Source organism: Aulostomus chinensis, chromosome 22 (genome assembly GCF_037954235.1).
Source record: "Aulostomus chinensis isolate RoL2024-O1b breed Wild chromosome 22, RoL_Achi_v1.0, whole genome shotgun sequence".
Taxonomy (NCBI): domain Eukaryota; kingdom Metazoa; phylum Chordata; class Actinopteri; order Syngnathiformes; family Aulostomidae; genus Aulostomus; species Aulostomus chinensis.
The window spans coordinates 18,053,917-18,062,500 of NC_141341.1; positions in this window are offsets into that span (position 1 = coordinate 18,053,917).

The following is an 8,584-nucleotide window of genomic DNA, read 5'->3' on the forward strand; positions in this document are numbered from 1 at the left end:
AGAAACATTTGAGAGACCTCTGTCTTACATAATCAAACACATTTGACTGATGCCATCTTACAACAATTTAAAATCATATGGATCCAACAGATGTGATATTGCTTTCAACAGATGCTCCAAAGATAAATTTCTTTTTTCTGGATCAGCTTCAGAGGCCTTGTCCTATGTGTACAGCCTTATTACCCTCTACTAATATTTACCAAGTGTCATGACTTTTAAAGGTTAGAAAAATCCTCCTATGACAACAATGTCTAAGCTGAGCAAACCGGTTATATATTTACACAATGATGTGTCAAATAAAACTGGAGGTAGACTATGACCTCCAGCTGCAAACAGCCAGTAGTGTAAACAAACATCAAGAATATCTGCAGATATATATTGCTTTCAGTCCTCCTGTAATACTACTTTGGGATACCCATATACATGCATGCTAAAGTCTGCAGTAGTCTGAAATAATTCACATCTGTCATTCATGAAATGAAATGCTGTTGGTCCCTGATAGTACATGCAGATATACAGTATAAGATTGACATGGGATGTAGTTTGTAGTGCACAATATTGGTTGTCATCCACTTTACCTGGTCAACAAATTGGCATTGCAAGCCATTACATTCTTTGTAGGAAGCAACATTCATCTAAAAGGATAATAGGTGTTTGAGGAAGGGGAGATGTTAGAGCGATCACTGGCAGAGTAATGGTGTGCTTGTTAGTGAGGCTTGGGAGGGAAATGGCTGGGACTGCTGTGTTCCAATCACATCAAAATGACAGAGTGACCTTGAACAGGCACAGGAAAGATATATTTTTAGTCAGCCATTCCTAAGGGGTGCTTGTTTTCCCCCAGGCAATCGTCACAAAAGTTGATTGCATCTATGAGGACATCTACTTACCAAACAGATCTCATGAGATGACCTGCCCCCTCAACTGAGGGGGATAGACTGTTTCTAATGCTTCACATCACCTGCTTTTTGACACCTCTTTTTATGTTGTATCAATTCAAAGACCTTTCATTGTTTTCCCTTGGTGCAAGGAGGAGTGCTTGGTAAATAAACATCTAGTGATTGGGATTTGGAATTACATCTTGTAGAAAACATGTCATTGCATATGGTTTGCCAAGTAAATATCTGCTAGTAATTTATTTATGACATTTAATTATTTATGCTCTATTTGTCTGTAGAGATTGATATTGTTTTCTCTTCTAATGAGTTCAAGAGTTCATATATTTGGGACAACCTCTTTTGAGGTTTAGGATTTTGAAAATTGAGATTTTTCTTTTTGAATTTTTTTTTTTAACCTGTAACTGAAGGTATTAGTTGTCTGGTGTGTTGGATTCTGGATGAGGTCAAAGGTTATGAGGAAGCCACCATTGGGCAGCTGTTCCAGGCTGCTCACTCCTTTCTCAATCCAGTTTGAGAAAAGGGTTGTTCCAGAATTGTTATTAGAAACAATGGTTTCTAATGATTGAGTACGGCTAGATGTGACAGGCATTTGACCTCCACCATGCGGTTAGAGTGGGGCTGATAGTGATGTTGTTTGGGTAGCAGGTTGGAGTTTTTCAGGGATGGGAAAATTGTAATGCTTAATTCCTTAATTTATCAGACTATGTTTCATGCAACTGTAGTAACACTTTGCAGAGAGGAAAACAATCAGGAGTAAAAACTAATCTGGATGGAAAAAAGACCAGGTTGATGCCATCACTCAGGTTCATCAGCAAAAACTAGGTGAGTTTTAACTGCTGGTTTTGATACCTGTCAGCACCTGAGTGCTAGCTGTTAACTTTGCCATTGCTTGGTGACACAGTCACAGTGACACAGCAGTGATTGCTTTCTCATTGGTGATTGTGAATCCACTCACAGACTGACTGATCAATATTAGAATTGTTTGAAATAAATGGGGGCTGCCCTGATGAGTCTACACACAGACTAGGGAGCTTAAAATTGAATCTGTAACCCTCTCACACTACCAGATCATCAGTGCAGATGACCAATTCAGACCCCAACTTGACTCGACTATTCTGTCTGTGTGTGCCCAGCCAACCCTGTTTGGGCCAAGTTTTGCCCGTCGAGAATTGCAATACTTTGTGGGAGTGCAAAGCTACAGTGAAAGTTATATTGTAAGGATTTTAAGTGCTTGCTCTTTTATACTGTATAGTTGGCACAAACACCTCTAGAACTAAGCTTATTACTCATAGACCCTGCATGTCAGGTGTTAAGATCCATCCTGATCCAATTCCAAGTGGACAGCTTTGCTGAGTGTGTTGACACTTGGCTTTAAAATGTGGCTATACTCACATTTCCTGTCACTGGGTACCAATTTGTTTGCAAATATACACCTACATTACTCCCATTTGCAATGTATTTAATTGGCGTCACCCAAATCCAGCATATGGAACCCGTTGTTTGAGATGTGGCTCATGTAGATCAATTAATCATTGACATTTTTATATCTAAAAAATCAGTCTTTTTCTAAAGATGTGTGGTTTTTGAGGAGAGAGAGAGAAAGAGAAAGCGATCAGCTGATGGGTGAGAGAGATCAGCTTCTAATAAAAGAGTGAGGGCCACAGCCAGCAGCAATACTTTCAATACAATCACCAGTTTAAGAGAGACATCGCAATGATACAGACCAGATTCGTTCCTCTGGATTTTCCTCACAAAATGAAGATGTTTAATGGCACCGTCATAATGTCCCTCTATGAGGTTTTCACGTAATCAAATGTTGTGGTGACACCACGTCATTCGTGTGCTCTTCAATGTGTATATCTAAACATCAGCTGATGAGGTGGTTCTTCAGTGCAACCCAGGATTAACTTATGCAGTTACTACTGAAAGAATGTGGCTCAGAATGCCCCTATTAAACTGTGGTTTTAATAATCAGATCTCAGGAATCACTGAGTGTGTGCACACCTAGTATTAATGCTATTTACTTGTGATTGGATCATCCTGCCTTCATATTGGTATTGTGAAAGGCAAGATGCTTTAATGAATACAGTAATATAAATGATTTGATTGAGGGGAAGACAGAAGGGATTTCAAAAAGAACCAATTTAAGAGAATATGTATTCGTTTGAGGTTCCTACTGTTACGAAGAGGGTCACCAAATAAAGATATATCTCTTTGTTTAGATAGTTAAATTTGTAAGAAGACAGCTGCCTCCACTTTTTGACAAAAAAAAAATCATGTTGAATTAAAGGACAATTCCAGCACAAAATGAACCTGTTGTGTCCGTGTATTATTAGGATTTTGAACGATTGCAGGACTTTGATTTTACAGCATCCAAATGTAACCCGGTTTTGGCGAATATCGCATAATAACATACACTCAAAATAACAAAACGCCTCAGTGGTAATATAAGTAGAGCCTCTACATGTAGACCGAAGCGCTGAGAACTTTTAAAGTGTACAGAAAGTTTATTAAAAAGACAAGGTCATAAGGACAGTACACAGCTTCTGCAGGCAGCGGCCATCTTAGGAATCTAGGCATCGCCAGTCAAACCTGAAATTTCTAAACAACAAGCCATGCGAGATTCCACATGACAAAACCAGGCTATATTCAGATGCTGTAAAAACAATTCCCTGCAATCATTCAAAATCCTAATAATACACTAACACACCTTAGGTTTGTTTTGCGCCAGAATTGTCCTTTAAAATTTTGACCATGGAGATGAGGTTCCTGAAAGATTTCCCACCCTGTGTGTGACGTCATCTGCTGTAATTACCTTGCGCATTTTCTTCATGCCATTAATAAATGCAGTGGTTCCCAAGCTGTTCAGAGTACTGTACCCTTACAGATACAGTATTGAAACTGCTGTGGTGATGGTGTTTAATGACCTACTTGTGGTAGCAAACTGGCTGCCCCATTTATCAATCCACCTAGAATTAAGTTCAGAGTTTGACATGGTGGACCATTTAATCCTGTGTTTTTGCTTGCAGTAAATGGGAACTTTGAAGGCAGCAATATGATTCCCTTGGCAGCCTGACCTACTGCATCTAAGGTGGTAGCTCTGGTGTCCTCCAGGGGTTATTCTTAGGGCCCCTGCTCTTTTTGATCTACATGTTACTCCTTAGGAAAATACTCAGGTACCACAGCATATGTGGACAACACAAATCTACAAGCAAACTCCCCTGATGACTACTTCACTTCTCTAATACACCAGAGAAATGGGCCAAAAGACTCTGTTTTGTCTCAGGAAGTTCTCAGTGTTCCATGTCATGATGTGGATTATTTTATCATATTTTTGGACTATGCTCACCTTGTCATTTATCTGCTGGTATCAATCTCTTCAGAGGAACCAAAAATGTAAATGGAAAATTGGTTAATGCAAACTACTTGTACCTTGCACTATACAGAAAACAGGATCTCAAACAAAGAGAATTGTAAGAAATCAGAATCTATCCTATGTGATTGCTCACACTTTTTACATGAATAATTCCACTACCATCTGGTAACCCCTCAGATGTCCACTTGCTAAAAGTGACAGTTCTTTACACCTCTCCTATCCTTCTCAAAATTCCAGGAGGAAGGCAGCCATTTGGACAGAGCTCAATTATTGTTTTTTTTTTGTTTTTGTTTTTTTAATATCCTTCATCTTTTAGATCTAATGTAATTATCTTATAACTTAAGTATTTTTCACCTACATACATTTTCCATATTTTAACATATGTTCACAACAATAAATGAAAAAAATGAAACTTGTCTGAGGCAAAAGCTCAGGATTTTTTTTTTTTTATGACTGTTTCTTCAGAAAGCTAAAGTATATTTCCAACCCATTTGGAACAGGCTCATACCGAACAAGCAGACAACATGTTAAACAGAAAAAAAGAGACTGAAAAAAGTTGTAAGTTCTATCTAGGCATTCTACGTGGCTAATTTCTTCAGCGATGATCATTGTAAAAGCAGTTAAGGCAAAATTCAAAATGGTTGAAAATCTGGTCAGGTTGAAATGTATATGATTGAACACATACATCCATGGAATCCAGGGAAAAAAATCATTTGAATTTTGTGATCTGTGTGTGTGTGTGTGTGTGTGTGTGTGTGTGTGTGTGTGTGTGTGTGTGTGTGTGTGTGTGTCAGGGTCATGTGTGCTCAGCTATTCGATGCACCTTAAAATCAAGACATTTCAATCCCCCACCAACAAAAGTCACAAGCATCAATGTAGAATGTGTCTTATATCTGCTAAGATATGTAAATGCATCAAACAAAGTGAGAGGGAAAGACATAGCTTGTATGGGGGAGGGGAGCCTGTAGTTAGAAAGTCCTCAAGGACACAGTGTGCTGTTGGAGCCTGCACTGAGGTGTTGCAGGGAGGCAGCATGGATAGGAGGAGGAGGGAGGGGGGATGGGAGGAAGGACTGCTGACGCATTTAGGAGCTGGTGGAAGGGTGAAGAGGGGGGTTGCTGACGTCTGGATGGCCATGCAAATCAAGGAAACCAAGGAAATGGCCATAGTCCAAAGTCTGCTTGGTGAACCGTGGTGATATCTGGCAAAAGATTAAATGAAGCAATGGGGAGGTTAAAATGAAGTTTGCATTTCTTTCTTGTGTTGTTTGGCACATTCTCCTGTGAGTTTCATATAGAGTAATCCCCTTAAGTGAAGAGCAGCATCTTGACAAAAGAGATTTTGGTCAAAGATAGCAGCTTTTCTAAAGCAAAAGGAGGAATGAGAACATTGGTTGTGCAAAATAAAACAGACCTAGTAGTACCTGGGGAACTATTTGAATTTTATACACGGTATTTGTTGATTATGAGAGAAAGACAATTGAAATAGTGTGAAGATAACATGAAAGTAAGTCAAATAAAAAAGCCACTAAAAGGAACATAATTTCTTAAGTTTGTTTCAGTGGACAAAAGCAATAGTGTTTTGGAATGAAAACATTCCCCATCAGCCCCAGCAATGTTCTAGAGATCCTGATAGCACTGTTTAGTTTGGCTGAGGGTAAAAAAAAAAAATGTTCACCTATAAATCTTTTTTATTCAACAAATATTTTATTGGCCAGTATTGTGTATTAACACTTATATTTTAACCAAAATAAAGTCTAATTTTGGCAATGCAAGCAATAATTTCTATCGCTTACAATCAACACATGGTGAAGTTTTTTTTTTAGAGATTTTATTGTATTTGTTAAAAAAAATCAATTCATTATGTTTTCAAAATGCATTTAACCATAAAATACTGGCAAGAGAGATTTTCTGGAATAGAAAAGATCAATCCATCCATCCATATTCTATACGGCTCATCCGTTAAGGGTCATTGGGGTTGCTAGAGCCTATCCTAGCTGACTTCGGGTGAGAACCAGTGTACACCCTAGACTGGTTGCCAGTCCATCACAGGGCGGAATAGAAAAATTCAATATGTAAAATTTAATATATGATATACTCAGCAATTTGAAAACAATGTGCATATATTGTCTTGTGACACAATCATTGTATAAATAAATGGTTATTTTTAAATTCTTTTATACAAACTGGAACTGTTATGAAAATATTTTTTCTATTGTCATCAAACTTACTGCTTTGTCACCCAGAGGAAAAAAAACAACTATTGTATTTCCTGCTGAGCACCTCTCTGAACATACAAATTATCTCTTAAGAAGGAAATACGTGCGTAACCAGTGCGTAAGATCGCAGTCTGCTTGTCACTGTGTGCATCCACTGTGTTTCTTCAACTGGCCAATTTATGAATTAAGACCTAGTTACAGTTGAAACAATCCCGGTACATCATTATAGATATTTCTGATACTGACAATGTCATTATCTACACCTATTCATTGCACACCAATCAGAGGTGATTATCATTAGATAGATCTAATGGTATGGCATGAGTATACTCACGCCTTAATGATGGAATGGTGATATTAAAAGGCAGTTAATTTATACATTCACACAGTCTCATTGGTTTCCAGCTCTCCTTCCTGCACAAGTTGCAGCAGCTGTGTTCCTTTTAGTATGATTTATGGATTTATATTCCTCATAATTGTGCAGGATTACAGTTTGTTCCTCTTGAGCAAAATACACAGCTCTCCACCTCTCCATATTGATGACTGGTCATCGTGTGTGTGTGTTGCCTATTTCATGAGAACATGCAAACAAACAGGTGGGAAATGCTGGGTCCATTTAGCAAGTGGTCAACCAACATTTTGGTCCCTCTAGTCCCTGACTGTTTTGTTAACCGCACATTTTAAATATACCTCAGACATGCAGATCCTGCTCCACAGAACAGACTCCTGGACTTTTTGACTTATTCATTTGAAAATAATACATTTTGAACTGCATCCGTATTTGATAATATTGAATACATTTGGAATGTTTACTAACAAGCAACCTCTTGGGGAGGTGAAGTATGTTGTACTGTAAGATCTCAGTGCAACTTCCCTGTAATGAAACGCTCTAGAGCAGAGAAGGAATGTAGTGTTTGGAATCTGCCCTGATCTCTGATCAATCTGTGGCACGTGTAGCCTGTTAAGATGCTGCCATGCCCACATTTCCCTGCAGCTTACATACATTTGGCTTGTTGCCTTATTAGTCTCAGTATGTATGGGCAGTTCACTGCTGTTGCTTGCAAGAATATCTTTGTATCTAGCCTTTTGAATCCTTGGCTACTATAGGTGTTCATTTGGTTCTGACCCTTCCTGCTCATTCACTTGGATTTTGCCTTATGATTTTGTACTTTTGCCTGGTTGGACTGATCTTATTTTTTTGTTTTTTTTAACTAAGCTGTTTTTGTTTGTCCTGTACCTCCAGTAAAGCATTAAGAGATTTTCCCTGCCTTCTGCTTCTAACTCTTCCTGACTTGTGACATTTAAATTTATAAGCAAATCGGGTCAAAAATAGGGGTGGCATGGCTTGGAGGTAGAGTGGCTGTCTGGCAACCGAAGGGTTGCTGGTTGGATCCTCACTTCCCCCGGGTACCATGTCAAAGCATCCTTGAGCAAGATACTAAACCCTTAATTGCTCCTGATGGCCCTGCGATGGACTGGCGACCCATCCAGGGTGTACCCCGCCTCCCGCCCAATGACAGGTGGGACAGGCGCCGACTCCGGCTCCCCCACCCCCACCCTGACAGATAACAGAATACTGTGTACTGTATGTGGTATAGAAAATGAATGGATGGATAAACATAGGCAGGTGCAATACCTGCAGCTGCAACACCAAATACATGACTGTATTTTATATGGCTAGATGTAGAAAAACATACAACTCTATTTATTGTCTAAACGTAATGCTCTGTATGTCTTACAAAACCAAAGCCAGACTGAACATTGTATGTATGAGGGATTTCATTTTCTACACTGGTTCATCTCACAAGCTGTGATATCAACTCATTCATGGATAATTCAAGCATATTGTAAACCTTTACACATTAAGATCACATGAAATCATGTTGTGAAATGAATGACCTGGCCTCGGTACAGTATGGTTGGGCTGAATATATAACTAACTCCCCTACATACCATGACTGGTTGTTTGTCTTGATAAAATTAGCAACAACGGACCATAATACTACACTGAGTTCAATTTATTTATTGTAAGGAGTTATATTATTGTCCTGTTTGGGCTGTATGGACCTTAAGTTATGGACTCTAGTTTGGGCT